The sequence below is a fragment of the Nesoenas mayeri genome, assembly GCF_963082525.1.
Source record: "Nesoenas mayeri genome assembly, chromosome: 2".
Lineage (NCBI taxonomy): Eukaryota > Metazoa > Chordata > Aves > Columbiformes > Columbidae > Nesoenas > Nesoenas mayeri.
The window spans coordinates 161351787-161363751 of record NC_137543.1 but is presented as its reverse complement, the minus strand read 5'-3'; positions in this window follow the sequence as shown (position 1 = coordinate 161363751).

The following is an 11965-nucleotide window of genomic DNA, read 5'->3' as shown; positions in this document are numbered from 1 at the left end:
AGGATTAGAAATTAGATTTCTTGATTCCTCAGTGAGTTAAAAACCAGTAACTATATAACATAATATGCACTTAATTAAAAAATAGTTTGTTATTAATGTGAATTCATGGTACGGTAATTTTCAGAAACATTCCATATTTATTTTAATGTGCTTATTGAATGTTTATTTTAAATTCTATTTTAGTAATGCAAAGCTGGATATTTTGCCAAATCTTCCGAATAATCAGATTTAACTATTTACTCAGGAAATATGTATATGATTATATAAATACAGATATGGTATATGGGGATTTTTTTGGGGGCGGAGGGAAAGGGATGTTTGCAAATTATGTACTAGGTTACCAAAGCTGTTTAACTGATTAATTTTTTGCATGGAATATTGGATATATTTAATTGCTGTTAACTTGTCTCCATTCTGTGGCTGAGACAATCACAAGTGTTACGTATCGCTGTGAATGTTCGAGGTGAGGATTAGAAAAGAAGGACTCATTCACGTGTTGTTCTTAGGGCACTTAGAAATACTTTAATGCTTTAATAACTGTCTACTAAAAACAATTAAGGTTTGTAGTTATCAGCAAATTAATGAACGGCCTTGGAGAGCAGTTCTTATTTTAAAAGCGAATTATGTTGGGGATATGAGCAACGTTGGAAAGACAAAAATGAAGATTTTTACGTTCCATGGTGGTTGATGTTGAACTTGACGTTTTGTGGATAAGAATATAATTGTTTCCCTATAGATATATGTACTTGCAGAATGTTCCAGATGCAGTTCTGTAGTTTGGGATCTGTTAACTTCAATGGGCCAGTAGATATTTGCCTTTGTAGGCAAAAGTTGCACAAGCCTCTGTAATCCACTGATTAAGGTTAAAAAGCAAGAGTTAATGGAAATCAGAATCTTAGCATAGTAAGGTAATTTATTTTCCTAAAGAAAGTGAATTCAACTTAGAATATTTTCAGCCTTAGCCTAAAAATACAGGTAGTGGAGAGATTTGTTTTAGTGTGAGTGTTTTCTCTGTGTGCATGTGTGATTTATTTGCACAAACTAATTTAAGAAGGTTAAATTAGTGTTTGTGAAACTAATCAACTATACTCCATGGCTGTAAAAAGCCGACTGTGCAGTATTTCAGTTAATGAATAATTTTGCTTTTCAGCAATGATTTGAATTTCTGTTTACGGATCAATTGTAGTCACAGAGTCACAGAATCCCAGAATGTCAGGGATGGGAAGGGACCTGGAAAGCTCATCCAGTGCAATCCCCCCATGGAGCAGGAACACCCAGATGAGGTTACACAGGAAGGTGTCCAGGCGGGTTGGAATGTCTGCAGAGAAGGAGACTCCACAACCCCCCTGGGCAGCCTGGGCCAGGCTCTGCCACCCTCACCAGGAACAAGTTGCTTGTCATTTATAAGTGGAACCTCTTGTGTTCCAGTTTGTACCCATTACCCCTTGTCCTGTCACTGGTTGTCACCAGAAGAGCCTGGCTCCATCCTCCTGACACTCACCCTTTATATATCTGTAAACATGAATGAGTCACCCCTCAGTGTCCTCTTGTCCAGCTCCAGAGCCCCAGCTCCCTCAGCCTTTCCTCACACGGGAGATGCTCCACTCCCTTCAGCATCTTGGTGGCTGCGCTGGACTCTCTGCAGCAGTTCCCTGTCCTGCTGGAACTGAGGGGCCACAACTGGACACAAGATTCCAGGTGTGGTCTCCCCAGGGCAGAGCAGAGGGGCAGGAGAACCTCTCTGACCTACTGACCACCCCCTTCTAACCCACCCCAGGTCCCATTGGCTGCCTGGCCACAAGGGCCCAGTGCTGGCTCATGGTCACCCTGCTGTCCCCAGGACCCCCAGGTCTCAGTCTCATGGGATTGTTTTGTAGTGGTGAATGTATAGGGCGTACTAGGTCCTTATTGTATTGCTCGTGTGTTAATTATTATTGTGAAGGAATGTGGTCTTAATCAGTTCAGAATATAGTAAATGTGCCTTTAATGGTCTGATTTTCAAACACAGTAAACAGCTGTGTGCTCGCTTCGGTTTTCAATCGCAGTTTAAAAATGCATTTTCAGAGGGTTACGGTGTGGCTGCGTTTGGCGTAGCTCATAATTAATATTAATTTTCTTCCTGTATATTGATAGACCGCCAGTTGTGGGCTCTTTAACAAGCTCCACAGCTGTGGAGAGTCCCCACACGTCAGAGCTGGTGGGATCAGATTTACCTTCTCATGCCCTGCGCTCGTATTTCATTTGCCTTGCTCTGTTTGCTTCCTAAAAACCCTGCGTCTTCACATCAAAATTATTTAGTGCCCATTTCCTTAAATTACTTGATTTACAGCTTCAGATTATAAAGACACAAGTCATTTCAGAATGCTTCAGTGCCGTTGCTTTATTACACAACCTTTTATATTTCAGGGGATTAAAAAACTCTACTGTATTTCATAAAAACAACCACCTGGAATTGCAGCAGCTCCGTCATACAATATATTTAGCTGCTTCATGTTGAATTTGACAACAATGTGCAAGTTCTGTAAGTATCACGCTGAAATTTTGGTATGAATAAGTCTAAAGTATAATGCTGCTGGTTTTAGAGACTTGTATTCACATTTTACTGAGTTGAATGGAAGCTGAGTTATGGTACGAGGTCACACGTAAGCCAGGGAGGCCGTTTTGGTTTGGAGTTGGGTTTCAATTGTGGAGCAATGAGGTGAAAACTGAGTTGATTCCCTCCTTGTCCTCACCTCCACCCCCAGCTTTACTAACATTTGGTTGTTCTCTTTTAGTGATACTAGATTGCTCCAGTTTAAGACAACGGGTTATTTCAAGAGACCTTCCTCAAGTCAAGATTATTATTAGGCTGTATGTTTTAATAGTCGGTAATTAATCTTTAATGCCGTAAAATCCCAAATTGATAGTCCAACACAACACATTTAAGAATGGCAATTATTTCTATATTCTGTGTAAGTAACTGGAAGCTTCTGTTGATTCAACCTTCTTGATTCCCAGAACTGAAACCAACCTCAGAATAAGAACTTGGTTTTTTTTCTGGATATATGTTTGGAATCTCTGCTTTTCTTCTATATCCACAGGGTCTCTCTGACAATTAAGTTAGTCTGATGGTGTCTATATAAGCTAAAACTAATAAATTGGTATTAATTTGTCAATATTTTTATTAGAACAGCATCCGGGGAGATGATTTATGTTCGTGGTGCTTGGCTCGCTGTGGCCTTTTCCAGAGCATGTGTAAGGCTGTTAGTCCCCAAACTGCTGCTGTTGGTTTGGTTGGTGTGTTGTGATTTTTTATTTGTTTATTTGCTTTGTTTTTTTCTTTCCAGACTGAATATCCTTCTTTGCTTTTGCTATTTACTACTGCTGCTACTCCTTTTTTACCCAAGTATGTATAATTTGGAAGTGATTTGCCTTACGGATTGGAAACTGATGCTCTAGTCTTCATAATAAGTTTCTTATAATAAGTGTCTTATAAGTTTTCTCTTTGGTGAAGTAAACGAACAGCAGAAGATGGAGATTGTGTGAGCGGGAGACTTTGTTGAGGTCATTTAGTGTTTTCAGAGAATCAGGAGATAACCCCAACATTTTGTGGAAGGCATCCTAGTTTTAGTCCTTTGTGCTTTTCCAGCAGAGACCATGAGGATGGGATTATATTTTATTTGCTACCTGGACCTTCTTCCATTCCTTTTGGGAAAAGAAAGGAAGAAAGAGGAGTTACAAGGAGGAAGGAAGCTCTGATTGCTTCCCATGGGCAGGATCACTCATCTTCGTGTCTCTTGTGGTCACAAGGGAGAGATCCTGAGGGACCAGGAGACTCTTGGCTTAAACTCTTTCCTTTTTCCCCATCAGTTGCTTGTAGATGCTGTGCGGGTTCAACTTGTGGCAGAGCTGGCTTGTTCTTGTCCCTCTCTGGTGGCCACCCGTCCACCCTTGTGTGGTTGTGTCGTGTGGAACTGAGCTGGACCAGGGCTTGGGGACAGCTGGGTCAGACCAACAGGGACGTGGTCCTCATCCTTGGATGGAGGTCAGACCAACGGGGACATGGTCCTCACCCTTGGATGGAGGTCAGACCAACAGGGACGTGGTCCTCACCCTTGGGTGGAGGTCAGACCAACGGGGACCTGGTCCTCACCCTTGGATGGAGGTCAGACCAACGGGGACATGGTCCTCACCCTTGGGTGGAGGTCAGACCAACAGGGCCATGGTCCTCACCCTTGGGTGGAGGTCAGACCAACGGGGACCTGGTCCTCACCCTTGGGTGGAGGTCAGACCAACGGGGACATGGTCCTCACCCTTGGGTGGAGATCAGACCAACGGGGACCTGGTCCTCACCTTTGGGTGGAGGTCACACCAATGGGGACATGGTCCTCACCCTTGGGTGGAGGTCAGACCAACAGGGACATGGTCCTCACCCTTGGATGAAGGTCACACCAACAGGGACATGGTCCTCACCCTTGGATGGAGATCAGACCAACAGGGACATGCTCCTCACCCTTGGATGGAGATCAGACCAACAGGGACATGGTCCTCACCCTTGGGTGGAGGTCACTACCTCCCAGCCACTCTCTGTAAGAGAAAGGAATGAAATTGGATTTAAGCTCAGCTTTGCTAAACTTAGAAAATGTCAAATGGCAAGAAGTCCTTATCGTAAAACTTTGCTCAGTGTGGTGCACAATTCATACACAACGGCACAGCTCTAATTCTGTAGGAAGCTGGGTTGGTTTTGTTTAAATACTCTGAAAATTATGCAACAAACAGACCTTAAGCGTATATGATTTCTTTTTTAAAGTTATATTTTACTTGCTTTGAAAGCTGGTTGTTGGTTGGTTGGTTGCCTTTTGGTTTGGTGTGTGGGTGTTGTTGGTTGGTTGGTTGTTTTTGTAAAGGTTTTTATTTGGTTTTGTTTTATTTCCCCCCTATTCTCTATTCGGGAACTGGAGAGTCAAAATGCTGCACATGGGAACAACCCAGAGCAGTGGGTTTGGGGTTTTTGTTGTGTTTCTCTTTATTGCTTTGACCGTGTGCACGATCTTGGTTGTAAAACTAGATCTTAAATTCCACTTTATGGCCACACTTTTCCAGATTTTAATGGTTTTTTTCCAACAGAGTCATAAAAGTGCAAAAACTCGAGTTCCTGATTGCTTAATGCTTCACCATTCTAGATTATATTATTAGGTTGTGTTATTATATTATTAATAATGAAGAAGAACAGGGAATACTGCACAAATATGAACATGAGAGCAGTTCTCTTTGGAATTTATTAATTCATTGTTATTTTTCAATGAGTGCGTTTGCAACTGGTCCTGATTCCATGGAACCCGGCAGCTTTTAACAGGTTCGTGTCTTGATTTGCCTTCATGGCTTTGCTGTGATATCTTGAGTGAGGCAACTCTGTACATTCAAGCTTAGTAGTTCACCTTGAACATTTATTATCAAACACCGGATTGATACGTTCCCAACCTTTTTAATAAGGTTTCGTGCTACGCTGACAACTTGGAATTAGCAGGATCATTTTGCTTTCTTTTAAAGCCAAGGAATGTGCCTAATGCAGAAACTTGGGTTGAACTGAATTTGTGGGTTTCTGAGAATATTGCACCTTATTTTATCCTGATGGATGGAAATAGAGCCTTAACCACAGACCGTGATTTAATTTCCTGTGTGGTTTATCCATCTCGGTCACCAATTTGTTTTGTAGAACATTGTAGAATCAGACATTTCTTATTTTTTGGTAGCCATTGCTTTCTCATTAATTTTTTAATAACTTTGCCAATCAACTTCATCAGTCATATAGAACGGAAGGTCCTTATTTTCCTTCATTAGCAATGCTGTAATCAAAGGTGCAAAAGTAAATACATTTAATGTATGCTTGTAGTCTGTGCTATTATAGATTGAAAAAGTGTCAGGTTAGGAGCAAGTTTAATAAAAATTAGGAACTAGAGATATAAATCACAGAATCACAGAAAGGATTGGGTTGGAAAAGACCTCAGAGATCATCAAGTCCAACCCTTGGTCCAACTCCAGTCCCTTGACTAGATCATGGCACTAAGTGCCATGGCCAATCTCAGTTTAAAAACCTCCAGCACGGTGAGTCCAGCACCTCCCTGGGCAGCCATTCCAATGCCTGACCACTCTCTCTGCACAGAATTGCTTTCTAATCTCCAGCCTAAACTTCCCCTGGCAGAGTTGAAGCCCATGGCCCCTTGTCCTATTGCTGACTGCCTGGGAGAAGAGCCCAATCCCCACCTGGCTAGAACTGCCCTGCAGGTGGTTCTAGAGAGTGCTGAGCTCACCTCTAAGCCTCCTCTTCTCCAGACTAAACAAGCCCAGCTCCCTCAGCCTCTCCCCATAGGGCTTGTGTTCAAGTCCCTTCCCCAGTCTTGTTGCTCTTCTCTGGACCTGCTCCAGCACTTCAATCTCTTTCCTGAGCTGAGGGGCCCAGAACTGAACACAATACTCCAGGTGTGGCCTCCCCAATGCAGAGTACAGGGGAAGGATCACTGCCCTTGTCCTGCTCACCACACTAGTTTGGATACAGGACAGGATTTCATTGGCCTTCTTGGCCACCTGGGCACACTGGTGGCTCATGTTGAGCTTCCTGTCCATTAGTTCCCCCGGATCCCTTTCTGCCTGAAATCCTTTTTGCTTGTTTGCCAACTGAGCTTGAATAAGGGAAATATTTGTGTATTATATGTGAAAAGCTTGTTAGAGAGGAGGAATAAATCAGAGTCGACTTAAAATTGTTGCCAGACAGAGATTGCTTTACATTTTTTTACTCTATAAAATAAAACCAATTGATAACTTGCTTATGCACAGCGATCACTTAATGAGCATAGGTTTTTCAGAATTAGGCTATTTCCACTATATATATGGGAAAAATAAGTTTCCTTCTATTTTTTATGCCAGATATAAAAAGATTGATAGTGTCTATATTTTAATATACTATTCGGTGTCTGAAGTGTGTCTCTCTTACATGTTTGTCAGTCAAGCTCATTTACTTAAAACAGCAAATTTTACATTGTTAGTGAAATATTGAGGATTCTGAATGATACTTCACACATCTCTTTGGGGTGGACTTGGGTATTTCAGGGCCTTGGGACCCCTAGACTTGCGAATTTCATCTGTTTTTCCCTTTTTTCTGGTAGTTATTTTCTGTGCCACACGGGGATGCCTCGTGTAGCCTAAAAAACTGTGCGTGGACCCGTGGTTTCCACTAAACAAAAGGTACAATGTTCAAAAGAGATTATAAGCTTTGTCATACATGTACGAGAGTCACAACAATATGAGGATTCTGTAATAAACCATGGCCGGTGTAATTTTTTACTGATTTTATGTATGTGGTTTCATTCCTTTTATTTAAATAATCAACTGTATTGTGTGTTTGTCCCTAATAAGTAGTTACAGCTTCTTGTTTTGTTTAGTTCGACTCACACTATTGATCAGCTGCTGTTCTCCACGTGGGATGAGTTCAGTTTGGGGTAATTCTGCCTTGAAAAGGCACATTATGTGTTCTTTGACACAGTTATGAAAATTAAACTTCATGTTTTACGAGACTCGTTTCGTTGCTTGAGCGAATTCTGTGAGAGAACGTGGGGCACGTTTGGTTGGCGTTTGTTGCGCTCGGGGAATTATCTTTTCATCGGGATGCAAAGTTACACATAGACACGACTTGTGAAAATGTAGAATTGCATCGAATAGCTGAAAACAGAGGTTGGTCTTTAATTTTGCTGAGCTGAACCCATCACACAGCGCTATTCGGAGGGGAAGGTCTTGGTGGATAGGGCACCTTTCTCCAACTAAATCCATTTACCAAGTGTCACGGTGTCCCGTCCCAACAGATGGGGTGAGGGATGAGTTCATTCTGAACGCAACACCCGCCCTGATCAACAGATGAGATCGGGTGTGAGTTATTCTGTGTGTCAATGCGAAGTGAATGATACACAGTCACTCTGGGGGTCCAATGATGAATTTACTAAAAGCACGTGGTGGTATACAAATTACAGCAATTAGTGACTTGGCAAAAGTATGTTATAATATCACTAAAATTATCAATACATAGGCAGCAAAAGTACTTCTACAAACGATGGATTGGCAACAATTAGTAACTATAATACACAACAAGACTTTAGCAGCAGAACTTACAATGGCATTACTTTCTATGTTTAAGAAAAACGAAGAGAGAGAGAGAGAAGAGGAAAACTAAGATATCAGAAAGAGAGAGAGAGAGGGACAGTAAGATGTCACCACTCCACAGGTACATCGGTCCTGCGATGACCTCTGGAGTTGGGGACGCGTTGAAGATGTACACGCCATATCATACATGAGGTTGTTTTATAACCCAGTTCATTTACATGCGAGATAGGAGAAGGCGGTTCGTCTCATCCCTCTGCTCGCTCTTCATGCTCATTAGGAAGACTCTTCTGGAAATGGGTCTGGGGTCTTCAAACTAGGGGAAAGTTCATGGTATTGACCAGAAGTGAGTTGTCTTACCCGTCAGGGGTAGCTGTTGGTTCGTGGTTTCTTCTGGTAGTTGGTTGTCCGATAGATGGTTCATCTCTATCACTCCAATTAGGCCATGAGGCCTTTCACAGCAACACTGTTAATTGTCCTTATATTCCAAGGTGTCGGCCATAAAACTTCGGGAAAGATAAGATGAGGTGTCATCTATCTCTTCCTCCCAAAGTAACAAAACCCAGATGTTTAAGGCATAACAAGGTCCTTTGTTCTGCTAAGGATGGGGGGAGTGCTTCAGGGTTGTCACACGGTTTTGTTGGCAGCTTAGAAGCTACGAGAAGGAACAGAAGGTGCTGCTGAAGGTCCTAAAAGACACTGGAAGCCAAAGTGATTTACAAATCAATGATGAGAAGATGAGAAGAATTCAGGTAAATTTAGGTGGATGGAAACCCTGGATTCTGGAATTGCACAGCATGTCTACACACACACAGCAGGTAGGTTTAGGCAGTCAAAATAATTCAATGTATTGCTGATACGTTTTGAACTTTTGCCTTTTTTTTTTGTTATTTAATCTGCTTTTTAGACGTTTTTGAGCATCCCTTCAATTCCACATATAACAGCCAGTGCTGTATGACCTTCATATGCATTGAGATACCTCTTGATGACACATAGATACTCCAGATTTAGGTGATGATTGGACTTAACGAACTTAAGGTTCTCTTCCAACCAAAGTTATTATATGATTCTATACACGGTGCCAGTTCGGCAGGTCACGTGGGCTGGGTTTTCAACTGGTAATAGATGGAGCATAAGCTGAGTATCCCTGTAGTCAGAACGTCGATGTTTGTGCATGTTACTGGTTGCAAGTCAAGCATTTTGTGGCTAATACATGAATTCGGCTGGTTTGTGATTCCCTTTTCCCTTCACTCCCATCCCAAATCCCCACATTTTTGCATTTCACATTCTTTGTAGGTAACTGACGAAGAACGATGAACCCCCCAGGTCCCTCAGCCACTCCCATCACACTTGTGCTCCAGCCCCTTCGCCAACTCCGTTCTCCTCTTCCTCTTCTCTCTCTTCTTCTTCTCTCTGTTCTTCTTCTCTCTCTTCTTCTGTCTCTTCTTGTTCTTCTTCTCTCTCTTCTTGTTCTTCTTCTCTCTCTTCTTCTTCTTCTTCTCTCTCTTCTTCTTCTTCTTCTCTCTCTTCTTCTTCTTCTTCTTCTCTCTCTTCTCCTTCTTCTTCTCTCTCTTCTCCTTCTTCTTCTCTCTTCTTCTCTCTCTTCTCTCTCTTCTTCTTCTTCTTCTCTCTCCTTCTCTCTCTTCTCTCTCTTCTTCTCTCTCTCTTCTTCTTCTCTCTCTTCTTCTTCTCTCTCTTCTTCTTCTCTCTTCTTCTCTCTTCTTCTTCTGTCTCTTCTTCTTCTCTGTCTCTTCTTCTCTCTCTTCTTCTTCTCTCTCTTCTTCTGTTTTTCTCCCTTCTTCTTCTTCTCTCTCTTCTTCTTCTTCTCTCTCTTCTTTCTTCTTCTCTCTTCTTCTTCTCTCTCTTCTTCTTCTCTCTCTTCTCTCTCTTCTCTCTCTTCTCTCTCTTCTCTCTCTTCTCTCTCTTCTCTCTCTTCTCTCTACTCCCTCCAGCATGATCTACTTCTAGAGAAAACCAATGTCCAGCTTCTTCTCTATAGGCACACCAGCCCTAGAACAGCTTCGGTGTCTCCTGCTGTCCAGCATCCTCGTCCTTGGTTATCCCATTGCATTAAGTCCTCCTGATCTTATTGCTTTTCTTCCTTGTCACCTTCTCCTTGAGCTCTTCTTTCAAGGAGATCCCATTTGCACTCAGGTCATGCTGGATGTCCTCCATGTTTTAGTTTTCAATAGCCCTGTGAACCCAACACAAGACTTAGAAGCTTCAAGAGCTGATATTCTAACTGTTTGTAAGGCAGAAACAGCCGTTCCTGTGTCCTGATGACAGGACACTGCAGCTACCATGGTTCTCTGTCTTTGGTCCCTCTGACTCTTCAATCACTGTTGTATCTCCAGCTGACCCAGGTCCTCAGATAGCGTGTGCAGCACGTTATCTGCTTTGTTTATTGCCAAAAATAAGTGTGTGTCGTAGTTCACTCCTGATAGCCCAGAGGGAAAGTGGTTGTGGGGGAGCCTGCTGGGCTCTGTTCTAGCTCCTCTAACTAACAGAAATGACTTTAAATGTAGAATACTTTGATTTCTTGTAAGAGTTGGTGTGTACTCCACATTCAGGAAATTGTTAAAAAGCAGCAATTTTACTGGTAAACATAGAAAATATGATCTTGAGCCTCTAAGGTGCAATTTTTATGCAACTCGTGCCATTTTTGCAGACGCTTTCCTGTGGCGAAAAGGCAGGGAGAGATAAGCTTAGGTTAAGAAATGGAGAGATACGCTTAGGTTTATTAACTTGCCGTTTATTCACCATTGTAACGACTCTTGCCTGGGCGGTTATAAATAAACCTACTATTGATCTGATGCCTTTGGAAAAGAATTCCTGGCTGGTGTATAGCGCTGATAAGTTGGCAGCTGCCTGTTCCCCAGTCCCCGAGTCACATTTATCGCTTGGCTTTGGGACGGGCTCTTGAGGAGCAGTTCTAACCCACCCTGTCGCCACGGTCTGTCCCCCACACCACCAAACCCACACATCTCTGATGGCTTTTGCCCCCCACCCCCTCGCTGGACCATCTCAGCGAGTCCCTCAAACGATGCCCTTTCGCCTCTGTCTCTCTCAGGAAACTTAATCTCCCCGGTAAATGACACCCGGAGCTATTTTGGAGCTGGGCTGCGGAGGGAAAGCAAAGCACGTCAGCAATTTGACTGGAGGAGGACAACCCAGAAGAGGGGTGGGACGGCACAGCCTAACCCCCAGCAGCAAAGCCACCACCGGGGGACTCGGGGGGACCTTCTGCTGCACGTCCCTGCCATCGCTGGGGTTTCTGTTTTATTTTCCTGAAGGGGAAAGGGACGGGGGATCCACAACCACCATGGTCTCCCCATGTCCTCTGTTCCCCTTCTCCTCTTTCCTTCTTTTGTCATCTCAGTAGGAATCGACTTTTTCTTACCCTGCCCAGAGCTTCGTTTCTCCTGAGACTCTGACAAGGCTCCAGGTAAGACCTAAACTCTGGTCTAAAGAGCGGACCTGGGGACACAGGTGTCCAGCAGAAAGCCGAGAATGTTGTTTTGTAGCTGAGGGAGGGGTGAGGTTATTTCCATGTTGTGCTGGCGTATGTCTTGTTTTATGAAATGTATTTGGAGCTGGAGGTACAGGTAGTAAATCCATCCTTCTTCTGGTCTGAACCAAATGCGGATTGCTTTGCTTAATTACTTCTGGCAACAAGAGGAAAGATCAACCTCCAGAGGAGAGGAGGAAAGAAGGGAAAATCATGTTTATAGCTGTTCATTCTACCCAATATATTTTGTCCTCGAATTGGAGGTAGCAGTGTGCGTGAAAAACCCGGACGTGGCAGAAAGGAATGTTTTAAACAGTTTTATTTCCAGGG